Here is a 21,342-nt window from a genome sequence, read left to right on the forward strand (position 1 = left end):
AACAACTATTTGCGGCTGCCACATGCGTTGAACTTGAACTTGGTACACTAGCTGGCGGTGGCTGCTAAACGCGGCGCATAATAAACGAGCGAAGAGGGGCAATAAAAACACTAAATAAAATGGCATGTGAAGCGCAACCAAGCATTTGAGAATGCTATGTTAGGGTAGCGGTGGTGTGTTGTTGCACAAAAATTGATCTCAGTAATTTCTTAGAGTGCTTTGTTGCGCTTTATGGATGTACTTGTGAAATGCACTTTTTATTTGTTTAAATATTATTAAACATTTTTCATACTTTAATTTCACACCTTTTCAACACAAAAACTTCACTTGTAGTTGGGTGAACCCTGAAGAATTCCTTACTCAGTCGAAATTCACACACTTTTACTTGGAAAATGCACTCATTTGCATTTAAATAATATACATTTTCTTACATTGCACAAAACAATAGCAAATGAAGCACTTCACATTAAATAACGCTTTTTAAAAACTTCACGCCGCGCTCCGTCCAATACATACACACGAAAAACTCAGCTGTTACAACAAAGCGCGCTCCAATGAACCGAACAATTCGTACCGGCAAAACGCGACCGACGCGCACAACGCGTTTGGATTAATGCAAAAGTCGCGATCGACTGACCGAAGCGATTTCGCAAAGTTGCCAACAGCCGCGGCGACAGCTCCAACGCCAGCGCCAATGCTCGCACACTCAAGTAACTTCGTGCGTTTAGCCGTGCTAGCGCCAAGCAACTTACCACGCGCAGCGCCAATCGATCGTGTTGAGTATGCTGCAAACACTTGCATGACAACTTCACTTTGCTTGGCACTCACTCACTCACTCAATTGGCTCATCTTATCGCTACTCAGCGTACATTTAAGTAGTTGCTTCGTAGTTTGTTTACGGCTGGCTTATCGGCAACGAAAGTGAAATCGCACAATGCCGGTATTGAGTGCCACTAGTGTAGAACACAAACTAGGGAAATTCACCACAGCATTTGCATAAGTGTGTGTTTAAGTAAAAAGTACACTGTGAAAAATTTAGTGTTGGAGAAGTTATTTCAAATAAAAATTATTCCGCTCCAATTGTAAATGATCTTCTTGCAATCTGACGAAGTACATAGTACGATATTGGTAAGATAGAATAAAATAAAAAATGTTAAAAAAGATTTCTAGAAAAGAAAGATAATTTCAAGAACGTTTGCCGCTCAGAAGGCAATATTAAGTAGCCAAAGATATGTATGTATGTAACGCACGAAGTTACTTGAGTGTGCTAGCATTGGCGCTGGCGTTGGAGCTGTCGCCGCGGCTGTTTTACAACTTTGCGAAATCGCTTCGGTCAGTCGATCGCGACTTTTGACAAAAAGTTTTTTACAAACATCCATCAGTTGCTTAGAGGTGGGTTAGGACCTAAACACAAAATATCAAATATCTTGTATTATTATCATAATCTGTAATCAATCAGAACTCATTACTAGGTTGATGACTCATCTGAAAACTATCACGGCCGAAAGCTATCATTTCTGTTCCAAAATAAGATCTACACTGAATTTATTATTTCTTAGAAGGAAGGTGAGTCGAGTGTTTCAGAACAGAAATTTGTCTGAAGTTTTATCCCAATTTTTATAACAAAATAGTAGTGAAAAGCATTTTTTGAGGTTAGAAAATATTTTTAAAATCTGTATCAAATTTTCATGATAAAATAGAGTTTAAAGCTCACATTAAAGTTGAAACATATTTTTGGAAGTTTTATCAAAAATTTCAGTAGTAGTTTCACTTATTTTGAGGTTCGAAAATTATTTAAATTTACGTTCACTTCTTAGAGGAAAATAAGAAGAACTAACATCTGAAAATCTTTGAGCCAAAATATTTTCGTTATTATTATCCCACTTTTCACACAACCGAATTTTCGCGATGTCTGACCTACTCTGATCAATCTTTTCGGTCTCTCGCTACTATCATTCCCTTAACAAACAGGGAATGAATGCTTTCTCTCTTCGAAGTTCCGAGACATAAAAAATATTATAATCAACAAAGTTCGATATGGTTTGACCCTCGTCTACAATTTTTCCGAATTGAAATTACTACACATCGGCTCTCGACTTCGGCTGACCTCTTTGTTTCTAGCGTTTCTAGCGTCACTGAGAAAATTGTCAGCTGTATGAAAGAGATCACGTTAGTGTCGTATCAGCAATATTCGAAAGACTGTTCCTCATATAAGTTTGTGAGTTCTATAAATAGAACTCCTTAATGATATTCATATTATTTCGGATGATTTTGTCGCCTTTGGAATACGAAACTTAAGTTTGAATGACTGTGACGGCCCAGTCCCTCGAATTGTTTTTTTAAGTTTATCTTCTAATTGGTATTGGTCATTTCGATGAGAAATTAAACAGAGGATCCATGTTTCTGCAGAGGTGTTTAAGTTTTTTTAGGAGTGTGGAAGCCTATTTAAACCCATTACTGAGAACAAAGCTCAAGAATTTCTCGAAATAATTAAAAGAAAAAACAAATTGATCGTTCGCAAGTCACTTCTTATGAGTCCACCATAAAATTCACACCTAATTGAGTCTCATTCATATACCCACTCAATCACTCTCAATCAACTCACTCATTCAGTGGTGAAATAAACTGAGTATTTTTTCGTAAAAGAACTCTCGACTGCAGAACCACATTTGTATTGAGGTAGCCAAGTCCCACATTTACACGCTCAGAATTTGGTGTGTTTATTTGCACATGTTGCATGCCACAATTGTTTGCCGACAACAAAAAGACAAATAACTGATAAAACAGTAAGTAAAACCTCAAAACCATATGGTGAGTTATACCGGCGATCTACCGATCGTGTGAGTCTACAAATATACACAAATGTTCGCACTCTCGCAATTGATGGTATCTACGGGGTTTTATGCGCCAGATAAGTACAAAATACATATTCATACAATATATATGTACATGTATATGCATAAGTATATGAAAGTATGTGTGCTTGTATGTCGGTTTGTATGATAACTTATGCGATATGTAAGCCACTTTCTTACTTGAGAGAGTCGTAAAAGTAAAAGAACGACAAACCGTCAGCATTTATTTATTTTAATGACCGCTTGACAATTACTTATTAGTTTTTATTGACTGATAAGTAAACGTCCACTGTTTTGACAGTTTTGATACAGTATGCACTCGAATAAAATGGTCTTTCTGTAGTTCAATTTAAGGAGGCACAATTACTTACATGCGGACTCATCAAGAGGACTTGGAGACAAACGAATCGAAGAAACCAACAAGGAAGTATATATAACTCAAACTGTATTTCAGTCACGAAATGGAGCTAATATAACCCAGATCATTTTGACTTTCTCAATCTCAGATGAATATATTGTAGTTCATTCTATTGCGGGTAGATAGACCTAATAGAATTGTGACGCTCTAAGTTTAAGATCAAAATTGTTTTTGGATAGATAAGTATTTGATTTTCTTGATAAGCTCTGGATGTAAGGAACAAGAGGCATGTGAGAAGGTAGTTCAAATGTGAACTTAAGTCATAGCACATAGATGGTGGGGATCATAACTAACAGACGTAGTTTAAGCTTTTATCAGACGTGGTGGTTTTTAAAAATATTAATCAATGATGAATTAATTGCTGATATACTGGAAAGTATATTCTGTGTTAATAGGTGGACAAAGTGTCATTCATTTAAAATATACTAAATTCATTTGGAAAATTATAACTATACCACATGCAAGAGAATTTCAGTATATAATATACATCAACTATAACTATATGAGTACCTATTGACATACTCCAACCTCTAGTTATTATACAATAAATTACCATTATGGTTGGGAGCAAACGTTAAGCCAAAATCGCACTCAATTCGGCAGCAACAGTCATCAGCCAACGGCTATAAATTATCACCTCTGATCCCATTGATTTGCATAAATTCGAAATGTTAAGTAACGATTTTTCTCGCTTTTAGGCGATTGCAACTGCATTAAGCTTTTCTTTAATCATTTTTCATTGTGCCAACTACTGAGTAACGCGGCCTCATATGACATACACACAGACGTAAATATGTCTGTGCGCACCTATGTGGTCTGGCCCATGGCCTGAGCTGTGGCATATATGTAATAGTTATTTGTTTGCGATATTCAAATTTATAAAAGCCGAGTTAGTGTATGTTTGTATAATTGTATGTATATACAGCCATTTCATTCATGGTCACTGCGGATGTCTTCTCGACTCTATTGGAAATATCTATTTTCGGCTGCCATAAATTAACTCATTGTTTTAGCCTTTGCCACCAAAAAATTTTCAAATATATAAATCAATTATAGCCTTTAATATTTTACTATTTTATTTCGTGGAATTGGTTGGAGTGTTAAGGGAGTTTAGGTTAGAGGACTTGGTAGACGAATTGTTGGACAGAGTAACTGCATGTCGTTGAAAGTAACAATTAAATGTAGCTGAGTTGGGATAAGTTATGAAACTCATACGATATTCTCTCAGCTGAAAATAGGAAACTATGTATGTATGTATGTGATTGGCGTTGCAACCGTTTAGCCGGTTATAGCCGAATCGACGATAGTGCGCCACCTCTCTCTCTCCTTCGCAGTTTGGCGCCAGTTGGAGATCCCAAGTTTAACCAGGTCGCTCTCCACCTGGTCCCTCCAACGGAGTGGATTGGGCAGAGCACACTGAGATTCCAATCGTCAGGCATGCTTTCTTCCGACCATATTCTGCAAAGAAGCTGATGCATGCACCTTATCAGTTCTTCGCCGCCGTATTTGAATAGTTCTGCCGGTAATCTATCGGCCCCCGCTGCTTTGTTGTTCTTCAAGCGGGTAATTGCTATTCGAATTTCTTCAAGGTCGGGTAATGGAACATCTGTTCCATCGTCATCGATTGGGGGATCGGGTTCGCCATCTCCTGGTGTTGTACTCTCACTGCCATTCGGCAGGTCGGAGAAGTGTTACCTCCATAATCCCAGTATGCCCTGGACATCGGTTACCAGATTACCACCTTGGTCTCTACATGAGGATGCTCCGGTCTTGAAACCTTCGTTAAGTTGCTTCATTTTTTCATAAAATTTTCGAGCATTACCTCTGTCTGCCAGCTTCTCAAGCTCTTCGTACTCACGCATTTCGGCCTCTTTCTTTTTTTGTCTGCAGATGCGTCTCGCTTCCCTCTTCAGCTCTCGGTATCTATCCCATCCCGCACGTGTTGTGGTCGTTTGCAACGTTGCGAGGTAGGCAGTCTGTTTTCTCTCCGCTGCGAGACGGCACTCCTCATCGCACCAGCTTGTTTTTTGTCGTTGCCGAAAACCAATTGTTTCGGCTGCAGCGGTACGCAGTGAGTTTGAGATGCTGTTCCACAGTTCCCTTATACCGAGATGCTGATGAGTGCTCTCAGAGAGCAGGAGTGCAAGTCGAGTAGAGTATTTCGTGGCTGTCTGTTGCGATTGCAGCTTTTCGACGTCGAACCTTCCTTGTGTTTGATGACGGGCATTCTTTGCTGCACAGTGGCGGGTGCGTATCTTCGCTGCGACCAGATAATGGTCCGAGTCTATATTTGGTCCTCGGAGCGTACGCACGTCTAAAACACAGGAGACATGTCTTCCGTCTATCACAACGTGATCGATTTGGTTCCGCGTGTTTCGATCAGGAGACAGCCAAGTAGCTTGATGTATTTTCTTATGCTGGAATCTGGTACTACAGACGACCATATTTCGGGCCCCCGCGAAGTCGATCAGCCTCAGGCCGTTTGGCGATGTTTCGTCATGGAGGCTGAATTTTCCGACTGTTGTGCCAAAGACACCTTCTTTACCCACCCTGGCGTTAAAATCGCCAAGCACGACTTTTACATCGTGGCGGAGGCAGCGCTCATCAGCGTTCATCCACCGGGGTGAATGCCAGGACTCTGCGACGGAGTCTCTCTCCCACCACAAATCCAACACCAAATTTGCGCTCCTTTATATGGCCGCTGTAGTAGATGTCACAAGGACCCACCTTCTTCCGTCCTTGTCCCGTCCATCGCACTTCTTGGATGGCGGTGATGTCAGCCTTGAGTCGTATGAGGACATCAACGAGCTGGGCAGAGGCACCTTCCCAATTAAGGGTCCGGACATTCCAGGTGCATGCCCTTATATCATTGTCCTTAAAACGTTTGCAGGGGTCGTCATCAAAAGGGGGGTATCTCATCCGAGGCTTTCGTAGATTTTTCATTGGGGGGTGTTTTTATGTGGTGGGTCCCAAGCCCTACGCACAACCGCATAAGCGGGCTTCGCCTTCTCACTTTAGCTCGCCTTCAAACGGATGTCTGTTGGCTACCCAGAGGATACTTGGCCTAAAACCGGAAGTCGTGAACTGCTTGAACCATGTGGAGAAGAATCGTTTCTGGCCACTCCCAAGTGAATGACAATCAAAAACTTTCCTCACTTGCGTGACTTTCTACACATGATCCCATCCTATATAGGGCTTGGTTTATGAGTCAAACATCCAAAAGAAAGTTCCTTTATTTATTGCATCAACATACTTAAAGTAAAACCTGTCAAAAACGGGATAGCAACAGAGGGGCTAAAAGCCTTACATGAATCTCGAAGGAGTTATTAAACGGATCGAATAAACTAAACAACTCTGCTATAAACTTATACTTTTCGATTGATCTATATCGCATAGTGAATTAAGGGAAATCTTTCTCATTGTGGACGAAGACAAGGTGGAAGCCATAAGGATGCTGTGAGTATTATCTCCCCCCTTTAGTAAACCATTCTTAAAAAGCTGCTCTAGAGTTAGGGATAGGTTAGGTGAGGTTCGTTGGCTGTTTTTCCTCAAAAGGGGAACACATTTATACTATAAAGGATAGTCCTTTGTGATGCCAAGATAATCCTCTCAAGTAGATATTGAGACTAGACAAAGCGCTGTGATCATACTACAAATCTGTTAATTCAACCTCTTGTTCTTCTACGCAACTTCTGCAGCTAGCGTCTGATAAACCTTACCGAAATACAAAAAGAATATTTATATATTCTTCGAACCAAGTAAGTCTAATAAATTCGTACTCTAAAGTTATGAAACATAAACTTACCAATACTGTAATAGACTTGGACTCCAATGTAACCTAATGGTGAGACTTTAATTTATGATTTTAGGAAGAGATCGATTAAGTAAGTAGAGCCGACGTTATAGAAATGAAAGTGTTCCGTAGTTAGTATTAGATAGAATACTATATATTGAATTATCAAGTTTTAAAATCATTTCAACAAGTCAGCTTGCTTAAGACTTGCATGTTTTCTTTCATGTATTTAGGTTCAAAGTGTTTGCAGGGTGATAAAAACATATTACTTCTTAAATGTCTTACGAGCGTGTTGGGTAGGAACTTGCTCCTGATTTCATAACAGAAAATAATTCTCTCAATACCACAGCTACTGAGAGTAACGAAATAATCAGCAGTTACTCAAAATCATTCAAGTCTGCATAACATTCTCACGCAATGCCATTGCCTCAGGGTGGTCGCCTGATGGAATAATTTAATCATGCCTTCTAATGCCATAGGCGTTTAGAGGCAGGCAGCACCTGACGTTGTCACTTTGCAACAACTCGCTTGTAGATATATATTTGCATGCCAAAGCGTGTCTGCATCTAAGGGGTTTATTAGGGTGGTTCTGATTGTGACTAAATAAATATTTTTTTATCCAGATTAATGTTAGCTTAGTATTCGTCAGTGTTCTCAAAACCCCACTAATTTCTAAAATAAAAAGGCTTTTGGCCGAGGTGAAGCGTATGGATTAATATCTTCTTCGTAACAGTATAATAAGTGAGTCTCACAAATCGCTTCTAATAAATTTCAAGTGATTAGGAAAAGGATGCTATAGAAAACCAACCCGAAGCTGCCCAGACCAAAGTATCAACAGACTCGTGACTATTATGTGTTCTTAAGTTAAAAGTTCCGAGCAGAATAATAAAAATATTTCACTTGAGAGTTTCTACTAACAAAGCAGCTAACAGAGTTTATTAAACGGCAAGCCATAAAACCCCAACACCCCGAGGATTCCAACTATTTTTGAAGCTAAGAGTACAAAGTATGATAAAGCATATCTTTCTGAAACCACTTTTAAATTGCCTATATCAAACAACTAAGGAAACTACCTTATTTATATGTAAATATTTTTTGGTCTTTAGTTTGAGATGAGATATTTTGGATGAGGTCTTTCTTTTCTTCTAAAAAGCTATTTCTGAAACCTCGACACCAAAAATTTAAATACGTAATACTTTATTCCATTAAGAACCACCCTAATGCGTATGCGTCCGTAAAAATTAAGTTGAATTTGGTTTTTTCAGTTTATTTATAAATGTAGACATCAAAATAATCAAGAGACTTGATAAACTTGGTTAAAAATGATTTTTCGTGTGCGAGGATGAAAGAATTGTGGGGTTGCCAGCATAGATGACTACTCTGTTGTATATATGCATATATATTTATTTGAATTTTGTGAATGCGTTATTTATAACTGAGAGGCGTGAATGTAATTAATTACATCTATTCATTTACATTTGCATTTGCAACATTGCACAACATTACTTAAGTGCGTAAGTGCGTGCATATGTAACGCTTAATTAACAAGGCATTTGCAGCAACTTAATAAGACGCAGCGCCAGTGAGGCAGCATGAGTGTATACATCAATAAAAATGTTTGCAGGTAATATAAAAAAAATATAAATCACTCAAAAAGTCTAACACCGTTAGCTTGAAAGAAGCTTATGTTTTTTATAAGTGCAGAAATTCACTTCGTGATTTCTTTAGAGGACTTGAATAAGTTTTACTTTTAGAAAAAGCTTCGCGCTCCTTCTAGTGTGATATTTTTAATCCAGAATCACAGAGAAAATTGACGTTAGGTCACAGAAGCTACCCTGAAAGGGTTAAGTCACAAGAAATTAGGGCCCGTACCCCAAAAACTCCACGAGTTTAGAAGTGATTTAAAGAATCCACATGAAGTTCCTAATTTGGACGACAACGTTCATAGAAGATGCCTTCTATTGCAGGGAAACCATTTGACTCATGTTTCATCCAAGGAGTTAGAAATAATACGAAATAACGTTAATTGTGATGAAGGATACTTTCACATGGAGGAGTACAAGAACTCTCGCAAGACCTTCCGTCCAAGAGCATTGCGAAAAATGTAAGCGAAAATTGCATTATATTATTGGTGGTATTACTGAGAAACCTCATAAAGGTAATAAAGATGCTCTTAAGGACCATTGGAAGGACTGCAAAGCGTCAGCTTTATATTTCTTAGTTGTTCAATCAATCTACAAAACCTTTCTTAACCAGTTCCCGTCAGTTCGCTCAGTTCCCTGATAACCATCTCCCACCGGTTTCTTTACTGCGCACATATCTCCGAGAAATATGTGGGACTGGGGAAGCCGATGGAGAAGATACGCATACGATGAGACTAAGGATTCTGCCAGACGCCAGTAAAAGTTGTTTGGTGGAAGGCAAGCTTGAGTTAAACCACCTTGATAAGCACATCTTCTACGCATCTAGGATTATTTTGGTAACACAAAGGACATTGTTCACAGCTGTCCAACTGAGATCCTCTGCAGACATCTGCCTCTTAACCTAACCAAGGGTGATATAACTTATTCAGGTCATACATTTTCTAGAGGATTACTCGTTCAATGAGTTTTTTAGAGTTCTTCGAGACCAGAAACTGTCACAATCTTCAGCTGCATTTAAAAACTACTGACCAACTGACTCAACAAACCGCACTCGTATGCTCCCAAATAACGGAGCACTTAAACAAGAATCCGTATTTAACAGCCTGTAAGCACACAAGTCTCAACTTCCTTGTAAAATTTTAATATGCCTAATATTTATGTACACATATACCGATTACTTGCTGCGGCGTATTTATTTTTAGCCAGTCTTTCACTCACTTCCAACGCCTTAATCACACGCCGCTGTCACTCAGTTAGTCCGTCAGGCAGTCTGTTAGCCTGTCAGCCAAGCACGCTTGCCGAACGGTTGGACCAGTAATTGTTAACGGCAGCCGTTAGTCAAATAGCCAGTCAACCAAGGCAGGCGGACAAGCTGTCTTTAAGTCACCTTCATTTCTACTTTTATTTGTTTGCTTCGGCTTGCTGACGTAGTGGATTTTTATTAGCTGCCGGTCATATTTTAATCCTCGATTAAGCTGTTACATTGCTGAAATTTATTATTTTGTCAGTCATACAGTCTACAGCTGTGTAAGTAACTCGGTGATTTATTAATTAAGTAATTGAGTTACACGGTCTATAAAAACAAAGAAAATCGGCGTTTTAATTTAGTTGGTGCTTATGGTTGCAGTAAGCTATTCGGTATTGCCTCCATTGATTTTAGTACTTAAAACTTAAAAGACTTTAACCGCAAACGTTTGTGAAAATAAATCAATAATAAGTAAGGAAGGGCTAAGTTCGGGTGTAACCGAACATTTTATACTCTCGCAATTTATTTATTTAACTTTATTATATAATAAACAATTTGACCCACATATTCGTCATATATATTGTATAAGGTCCATTGAAAGTTGGAAACCATAATATTAGGTTAGAAGCACCGAGGTCCTCGTGTTCGATATATGGGGTTTAAAAACCTATGGTCCGATTTCGGTGATTTTTAGTATGGGGCTGCCACAGTATTAACATAGTATTTGTGCAAAGTTCTGCACCGATATCTTCACTAGTACTTACTTTATATATTGTAAAATAAACGTTTCAGATTGTCTTCAATGTTCTGGAATATAGGAAGTAGGCGTGGTTGTGAAGAGATTTTGTAAACAAATCTGAATGCAGCTTTCATCTGCCATTTCTTGTGTGAAATTTAGAGTTTCTGACGTTTTTCGTTAGTGATTTAACCCACTTTTTGTAATTTTCAACCTAACTTTTGTATGGGAGGCGGGCGTGGTTATGATCCGATTTCTTTCATTTTTGGACTGTATTAGGAAATGGCTAAACAAAACGATCGCAGAAAGATTGGTTTATATAGCTCTATTTTTTGCAAGATATGTAGAAAAAACTTAGTAGGGGGCGGGGCCACTCCCACTTCCCCAAAAAAATTACATCCAAATATGCCCCTTCATAGTGCGATCCTTCATACCAAATTTTATTTCCATAGCTTTATTTATGGCTTAGTTATGACACTTTATGTGTTTTCGGTTTTCGCCATTTTGTGGGCGTGGCAGTGGTCCGATTTTGCTCATTTTCGAAAGCAACCTTTCTATGGTGCCAAGAAATAAGTGTGCCAAGTTTCATCAAGATATCTTAATTTTTACTCAAGTTACAGCTTGCACAGACGGACGGACGGACGGACAGACAGATATTCGGATTTGAACTCCACTCTTCACACTGATCACTTTGGTATATATAACCCTATATCTAACTCGTTTAGTTTTGGGTGTTACAAACAACCGTTATGTGAACAAAACTATAATACTCTCTTTTGTTGCGAGAGTATAAAAACTGGTAATTGCCTACGATATTCGAAGTATTTATAGACAGGCTGTCACTCAAACTGTTCCAGTGATTTAATTAAAGCTGTCCACAAAATTTTGTGATTGGAACAAGTCTCAGGACCGCATCAGCATAATTTATGTGGAAAGCTTGTAGATAATAAGGGGAGACCAGAAAGATGGGCAAAGTTTCTGGGACATCCTAATAATCATATACCAGTGATCTATGTCGAGGAATTTCGGGAATTCAACTCCAGTTGTCGAGCCGAATTACCTTTTTTATGACGGAAAGAGGCTTCAACATAAATGGAGCACGATAATTCTTTGTATGTAGATCTTATTGTCGATCCCAATAATGGGTAAATATGATGTTAATTTCTGGGCAGACAAAAACGAGACTCCTGTCGAACTCAATAGTCCACTAACCAGTTTGATATATATTTTGGGTTTTCGTTATTATTAATTTCTAGGAAATGAAGCTCTAGGGATCGAGTAGAGGAAGCACCAAGGGTAGTTCTGAAGGGAATTGTTAGCCCTTAAAGTAATCTGTTATATAACTGGCATCTTTTTAATGAGGAGAAAGATCGTTTTAGAGATTCGCTGTAAGATAATGAAGAAAGTAAACTAAGAATTTAAGAATTTTAAGAAAATAAGTTTGATAATGAATAAGATTGAATTCCTAGAAGTGGATAGAAGGAGAATAAATCAAATAATTATAAGTGGATAATGAATGAATAAGGAAAATTTCTAAGTATGGGAGGTGAGTGACTTAAAAGGATTTCTATAAGAAGAAACGGGTACAGATTTGGCAGTCACAACTTAATAAGTGATACAATTTTGAAAGGGCGAAGTACAGTCGGATCTAGATAGTCGGACTTATGTGGACTAAGGACTTTTACGTCAGACTCAAAACTGTTGAACGTAAGACCAACACGTCCAAACTCGATTACGTATCACCCGAATAGCCTTAACATCTCTATAATAGGACAAACCGACATCTCTCTAGAAAATTAGTTTAGGATCGCATTGATGAAAAATAATAGTCTTACACCAACTAGTAGATGAATACAATAACTATTAGATGAGCAAAACTGCCAGAACAGACCAATTGGCTTTGTCTGCTTCTACACTATCATCTCACACAGCTTTCGAGCCAGCCAAGACCCCTATAAATATAACCGCTAATTTCCATTAAACGCTTAACTAATTTTTATCATTCGCATATGTCAAATGCAGTGCCTAACCATAAACACTGACTCTGACTAAATATACCTAAGTGATGGACGCGAAATGCTTCCGAGCTGTCAACTGTGAAATGTCAAAAGACGAAAAAGTGAACAACAAACAAATGTTCAAACAAAGCAGACAGCCCGTTGCTGGCAACATGATGGAAGATCTTACAGATGTCGCCAAAAGGCAGTGTGAAGAGCAATAATAAAATCACAACAAAAGCAAAAACAATGGCGCGCAAATTGAGCGGGCCGAGATATTACTTATTACGAGTACATGTTCTCCCCTTGTGGCGGCAGAAATAGAAATAGAAAGTGTCAAGAACAGTAAGTTGCCTGAAGACGAAAAGACTTATAGAGGCGCTGCCTCTCTCACTCTCCTGGCGGATGAATAGTATTTACTTATATAAGTATGTAATTATATATTTATGTATACATGAAACTATATTTTTGCACCGTTTTCGCTGTGACAGGCGCAGTGACTGAGTGGCATGCCGGCGAGGCGTCTACATTTGTTGCATGCATCATCGAAAACTGTCTTGTCTGGGAAGTGCTTTTGCAAATTTACAAGCGTCTTACAAGCTGAATGCATATCTGCGTGATGTGTGTGTGTCGGTTTCTTATGGACGGGTTTGACCTGCACTTTATCTGAGCCAATGAACCTGAATGTCAATCAGACGGTTTTGAGATATGCAATTCTGATCCGTTGCAGCAATGCGCTCGTTGTTGCATGCTTGCAATGAAATCTGTGGACCTTGACGTTTGAAGTGCAATGTGCAGAATAAAAAAAAACTCACAGAATGGAAGCTAGCATTGAGTATAGGCCTACAATACATGCGGAGCTTTGTACTCGAACTCGATAAAGTGTAAACCGAAGATCATTAACACTTCTAAAAGAATATAAGTTGAAGAACACATCTCTGGAATTTAGAATGAATAGGCTTATATCTGTTTTTTGTTGATACCGGAGTTCAATTTATGATAATATTTCGAATAAGTAATACATTGTGTACAGATGAAAAACAGGAGTTATTTAATTCGACATTCGGATGAATGTTAGATTAATTCACTTTCTTTCTGTGTCGAATTCTTAATTTAAGTTATTTAAGTCCCGACAAAAGGACCAGTTTTAAAAAAGCTGTTAAATTTTAACAACCAACAAAATTTACTATTTTAAAACAAGAGAGTGATGAAAGGCGTGAAAATTTTAAAAGTTGAAGAATATCGCAGTATCTTTATTCAGCTCTTCTGTCAAGCCAAATTATATAAGTTTATGTTAATGGATCTGTATGTTCAAAGCAACGACAAAGGGAACTGGTCCGTTCCAATATTATAATATATTATATACTATAATATTATTTTCTCAGTCATACTTTATCTTCGATTTTGCATAAAATTTGTTACTTTTGAGATCAATCCAATTTTTAGTAATTACTCTGATCACTCATTAGACTGTACGAGTATTGAAATTTAAAAATGAAGCGCATTGACATATTTAAAATTCAAAAGACTTGTATGTAATTACCATCTACTACATAATAATTATCAATTCGTTGGAGTTATTCGTGATTCATGATCTATTTCAAATAAAAAATTTAAAACCAAAGAGTGTCACGCTATAATAAGTGTGACTGAGCTGGTTGTGAGCTTCATAATCTTCATAAAAATTCCTCCAATCACTATATTTCTAGAATAACTTATTCTATTAACGTCAAAACTTTATCAAAGCAGTTTTGAAATATAATACGAAATAAATCTTTGGCTTTGTAACAATAAAACTTTATAAACACCAAACATGAAGCCTTTTGTAGCTATATAGGTTTAAAACCATTTTTACCATCAATACTGAGGTTCCAATAAAAAGGCCTCTATTTTTCAATTTCAGTTTTATTCATTTGTTTTATTTGATATCATCATAAACGCTTCACTTCCGGTATAATATTTAGTAGCTCCAAAACTCAGACACCTGTTATCATTGATTGATACAAAATATATTGTTGAACAAGTAAGGAAGGGCTAAGTTTGAGTGGAACCGAACATTTTTTACCCTCGCAATTTATTTATTTACTTTTATTTGGATAACACACAATTCGTGCAGTATATTTAGCATAAAGTACACCAGAAATCTAGAAAATCTTTATTTATAGTATATTGAATGGAATAATTCCGGACCCATTTCAACTATTTTCGCCACCAAGCTTATGGTAATGACTAAGATGCTTCACATATTATGAGATGTGTTCGGTATAAAGTCCCGCGGCATTTTGAAAATCCTTATAAATATAAGGCTAGAGGAAGTATTGACCTGATTTTAAGTCATTTTGGCACAAAAGCACAGGAAAACATCCTTACAAATTCTTCAGAATACTTAAAAGATTTTCTTATATTTTCAGTAAAAAATGGCCACAATCACTGAGGTCCTCATGTTCGGCATCTGAGGCATTGAAAAGTTCTAGTCTGATTTCGACAATTTTTAAATGAGTGATGCCAATCCTCAAATACAGGGTTTGTTAAAGCTTTATTCCGTTATCTTTATTGGTTCTCAATATATTTATATACTAAGGGGCCTGGTACACCTTCAATATGTATCGTGATATTTGGATCGCGATCTATATTGAATATTGATGGATTACTTCGTGACTGCTAGACGTTCAATATATATTACGTCAATATTTATACGATGTTGTTAGTGTTTTCATAAGAAAAAATATTTTAAAAAATTTATTTGTTTATTTTTTCGTACATTTTTTCATAAAATTTCGGAAGAAAACCTACGAAAATCAGGTTTGGCTATTGTTTTGCTCCCACAGCAATTCATTATCCAATATTGGACGTTATCAAAAAACCTTTGGCAGATGAGTTGGATAGCTCTGGCAAAGATTCTATTGTAAACAGTATAATTCATGTTCATTTATTAGAATAAAGTTAATTTTAAAATTTTGGCACTGTTGTATTTCACCAATTCGGACTTGTAAATCACAAAATATGCTACACATTCAATATTTATCTCGCGATCCACGATCCGCGATCTGGATTTCAAAATATTTAAATATTTTGTGATATGGATCATGATCCATCAATATTGCATGCTAAACGTTCAATAAATATCGCGATACAGGAAATATCGCGATAAATACTGAACGTGTAGCAGGCGCCTAAGTGAGTGAATCAGATAGAATTAAAAATCGTGTACATATATGGTCATTTTCTATCTTTTAAATTAATCTGGGTGCAGCATATTACAGAAAAGGTGGTAGTGAAAACCTCCTCTATATGTGGTGCTTCCAACATTTTTCGTTAGTGAGTTAAAGCACTTTAAGTAAGGAAATGTATCCAGTGTATTTATGTATTTAACAGTTTGCGATTTAAGTACAAAAATTCATCTAAATATACCCTACCCTAATACAATCCTCTGTGTCATTACATTTATGGCTTAGTAATAGTTCTCTGTAGCTTTTCCGCCCGATTACACCTCACAAGTTCAGTGCTGACTTCAATTCACTTTCCACACCAAAAAAACAGGCTGTTTTATGCAATAAGACACATTTTTCGAGGTCAAACCTCCACTATAAAAGCTTCAAACCATCAAAAGTAAAATTGGTAAAGTTCATTACATTTACTTCGTGCACTTTGCACTTTCAAAAAACGTTTCCAGAATAAGAATTCACACAGTAACCCTCCCCACCCCCTAACTATTAACAGAATAATCAAGCATTACATCTGCGCAACTCCATCTCAACGATTTGAATGTTAATTTGAAAATTATGTTTTATGCAAATACGCGCGGATTGCGAAATATCATGTATTCAAAGGCGTGTGCGCAATTCTGCAACACACATACTTACCTACACATATATACACATGTGTTCACAAAAGAAAATCACTATCTTGCAATTTGAATTTGAGTATCGAAATTGAGATTTGAATTACTTGTAATCACGCGCTTCGTGCAATTGTTGCTGGCAGGTGCACAAATGCATTCTCCATCAGAAGTGTCTACATACGTCGTGTGTGCATATGTCAGTAGGTGTGTGTATATTGGAAGGTTGCTGACATTTTGCATTAACTCTTTGCTAGAACGTGACAATGTTTCTCAATGGTATTTCTGTTGATGGAGAATAAATATTTGCTAATAATGTCGCATTACACACGATTACAAGTGGATATGGTATTACATTGTATATTATATATGTACATATTAATCTTGCGAAAATTGCTGTTGACATAATAATCCGTAAAAATTTGAATAATAACAATAAATACTTTTATTAATAATAAGAATAGTAATCACAATTAAATGGAAGATATTGTACAAGCAATAGATAGAACCACTTATTCAAATGCATATTTATATATATACCTGACATGTTCCAACAACTAAGCGAACACCAGTGTTTTTTTTTAAATCATTCCTATTTGTTCTAATTAATGTAAAGGTGCTGTAATCTCTTTGTTTTGTGTCTTGGTGTTGAGGAATGCATTGCCTCTCTACTGTTAGGATCCTAACACTCTCCTCTGCTAAATCCTTAATGATTATATTCACCAACTAAACGAAATTGTACGAATACAGTCTACATCCAAATATTTTTGACGATGGCATTAAAATTCCAACTTTGAAAAACCCCAGAATTTTGGATGTTACATTAGGCAGACTATGCTCTTTCACTCCACATACGACAGCGTTTTCTACTAAGGTACATACGGTCATAAACTACGCCACAACCAATATGGGCTCCTAGATGCAGTAGAACTCAAACAATCAAACAAAAAGGCTTCAGACAATCGGACAATCGCAGGTCGAACACCTGCACAACGAGGCCCGTATGCTTCCTGTGACCTAATGAAATGTCTTCTAAGCAATTTATGTTGAGATGCGTTCGCGTAAACCAGCCCTGCAGCCGCCATACAGAGCCATCAATAGTACTTTCCTGAAATTCGTCGAGGACATACAGCATTATACCGACCAGATTTCGGGAGCGACTAACTTAAGACAAGCACTGAACGCCATTCACAGATCATTTATTAACAATTTCACCAAGTACCTCCAGCGTCTTTGGAGTCCAATCACCACTCATTGCATACAACGAGCTTGACTAGTGTGAACCTCATCCAACTTCTTTCTGGCTAAGGTAATAGACTAAACCGCATATGGGACTAACTACTTCTCTGCAGACCTATGAACCCCTCCCATCTAAACCCCCTTTCCCTTTGGTCGATCCGGTCGAAACAGTATGTTTGTTGGGCTTCTCGTTAGATGACTTAGATGATAATTGGTTCATGCCTGCCAGTTCAATATAATTAAAAGGGGTCATTTTAGTTTGAAAGATGAAAATCGTCCTGGAGCCAAAAATGTTTGAAGATGAGGAATTGTAAGTATAACCCAATGAAAATTTTTGACATTATAAGAGAAGAGGTCGAAGAATTTTTGTGAGTCACTCAAGCAGCAATTTCAAATCGTTTCAAATCATCCGGATACATTCAAAAACAAGGAATTAAGGAGCCATATGATTTGAAGCCAAGACCATTTTACATATCAGAAATTATACTTGGAAGCTAGAGATCGTTTTGCATCGGATTGTGACTGGTGATGAAGACTTGATCAATTACAACAACCCTATTCACCAAAAACATTCAGTATGTCAAGATAGTGTTTTGACAAGAGAAATATGTTCTCTATGTTCAAAACACTTTCTTGAACATATTTCTCTCATATTTAACACTTTCTAGACATACTTTATATGAAACCTGGCCAACCAGCCAAATCAACGCAAAACCGAATATCCATGACGCCAACGTAAGTCTCTGTATTTTGGTTCAAAAGGTGCTGATGAACTGAGCTTCTAAAACCAGGTGAAACCATTAATAGGGAACGCTACCGGCAGCAATTCATGAAATTAATCGAGCGATTGTCGAAAAACGTTGCGAATAGACAAGAGACAAAAATTATCCATCATGACAATGCTCGGTCTTATGTAGCAAGACACCATCTTGGAAGTTTTGTCCATCCGCTTTACAGCGCAGATCTCGCCCTTCTGACTACCATTTGCTATAGTGGTCACTCAAATATGGTTCATATTAGAGCAAGGTATCTAAAATTGGCTTGCTTCATTCTTGGCGGCGCTGTTTTTTTTTCAGAAAGATGAAAAATAGCTTTAAACTACGTTCGAACCGACATTGAAAACCTCTTGAAAACACAATTTGTGGATTGTGGAACCAAAGTCGTTCTGACCGACATTTTGTGTTTTCGATGCGTTTTCATTGACAATTCACAAATTTATTTGTATGCAAAATAATGTCTTCCAATAATATCAACTAAACTAGAGCAGCATCGATTATAATGAGTGGAATGTAAGTTTTCAAGAAGTTTTCAGCGAAAACTGTGATTTCGTTTGACAGATTTTGCATGGATGAAAACACAAGTTTTCGTACGAAAACCAATTTTTTCAATGAAAACATGTTTTCAATGTCGGTGCGAACGTATTATTAGTTTAGCAATATCTTTAATATTACTATTGGACATGTTTTTCTTAAATAAACCTTCAAATTTTGAAAAGAAAAGCATGAATATAGTCATAGACCTAATGCTCGATTTTTCAACTTGACAATAAAAATCTTTATTTGTTGTAAATAAATGTATCCTTGTGTAGAAGAGACACCAGAAAAAAATCCGTGAAAATGAAATTTAAAATGTTACTTAGATAGAACAATATATACGGACATAAATAATTTAACTAATTAACTGATTTATCTAATTTAAATTTTAATAAGTAAAACACAACTCTGACAATTTATTTGATTTTCTATATTTGCATTAAAATGCAGCGCTGTTGATCTATTAAATTCTTAGTGGAGTACATGAAAATGCGACCTTGTTGATGTAAGTCCCGCTATTCGTATGTACGAGTTCGCCTTTGGCTTGCCCATTCGCGTTGGCTTATTATCTTTTAATTCGCTGGTGGAATGGTACGTACAACTATGTACATGGGCTCAATTGTTTTAGCGAACGAACAATTATTTAACAAACATATTGTACTTGAAATCAAAATTATTATTGTAATTAATTATAATATGAAACGTTTGAAAACAGGTGTATAACTTGCCAACCCTAATAGGTAAGAAGAAAAAACTACACAACGAATATGGAACAAGCGTATCTACATAAATAGTTCCGAAATAACGTGCAGTCCGACCTGCTATTGTACTCGGTAAAAATAAATTGATTAATTGAGATTAAAAAAAACATATGTAAATGATGATGGTCGTTTCCGACGGATGACCCCTGTGCCGAGGGGCTCTCCCTGTGGTTTTTTAAAAAACCACTTAATTACCTCTAAGGTATGTCGGAAGCGTGTGGCGACGAGCCACCCGGAAATTGAATTGCCGGGCATTGGCTCCGCCCCTCGACGTGAAGAGTTCTTCTAACACGTCGGGCACTCCACGACTACCAGCTCGAGGTCTTCCATCCGGATGTAGAACTGGATGGCTTGATACTCAGGGACTCGTGTCGAGAAAGCTCGATGAGAACTCTTCACCCCAGGCGTAGAAACCTGGCGAGCCAAGTCCTCAGGGAACCAATAACCTGAGGTGCCACGGGAGTTCTCTCCGCACAGAGAACTCCTCCACGAGGGGTGTTTTATATAAAGCACCCCCGGTGGCATTAAATGTCCACACTTTTGGCTCGTCCACACTCTTATAGAGTGAATCCGGAACGCTCTATTTATAAAGTAATGCCTAACCACTATAACAAGTTATCCACCAAAGAGCAGCTTCGCTACATTTTGACATATCCACATATTTTCAAAAATGATAAATTTAGTATTTAGTAACATTTTCCTTAGGAAACATTACAAAAAACTGTGTCATGTGGTAATTAGAATGTATTTAATTACATTGTGAAATGCTAAGTAGGCAGCTTATCATATGATGAATACACACACCCTTCAAAATCACGAACAAGACAACATAATCCCAACGAAGTCATGAGGGAGGCATCACTCAGTAAAACTCAAGTAAATATATACAACTCTCATACTATATATGCACTTATGTGTGTATGTAAATGCAATTCGCCAGCAGCCATTGAATAAAATGATTTGCTGGCGTCGACTCCCGAACTTCACAAACTTATGACACCCGACCCCAGAGGCGACCGTTAAGCAGGTACTTTGCTGATTTATGAGCGAAGATTTAATGCGCTGTCTTGAGATTTGCATTTGAGCGTTTGGTGTTTTATGATGCCGCAGACATTAATGCAGTTGATGCGCTACGAGTGCTGTGTGTCCGTTAGAGAATACGAGTACAATTACCCCCCTACTACTAGCAGTGGCAAGTTGAAGTGGCGCTGAGGAAAAGTTTATAAAAATAAATCGTCAGCATCTAACGCTTGCAAATGAAGATGCTAGCTGCCGTTATGTGTGAATATGAACACAACACTTGGTTAGATGAAGCAGGGAGCAATGTAGATGGTGGCGCTGATGGCGTCATAAGTAATGCTAATAATGGTAATGATGGAGCTGATTATTACTGTGACTTCGGAATAGCTTCTATTCTTCTATACTTAAATTAATATTTTACAAAGGAATTTAAATAAAATATAATAATTATTATCATTACCATTACAATTAATATTACCAAAA

The 21,342-nt window shown here is 37.3% G+C and overlaps 1 protein-coding gene across 3 annotated transcripts in view; it reads right to left on the reverse strand.

Moving 5' to 3' along the window:
* The window catches only part of LOC105217115 (protein sprint), a 444,786-nt gene that overhangs the window by 360,934 nt on the left and 62,510 nt on the right, over window positions 1-21,342 (reverse strand). The gene's annotated exons all lie outside the window — the stretch shown is intronic.

Source organism: Zeugodacus cucurbitae, chromosome 5 (genome assembly GCF_028554725.1).
Source record: "Zeugodacus cucurbitae isolate PBARC_wt_2022May chromosome 5, idZeuCucr1.2, whole genome shotgun sequence".
NCBI lineage: Eukaryota > Metazoa > Arthropoda > Insecta > Diptera > Tephritidae > Zeugodacus > Zeugodacus cucurbitae.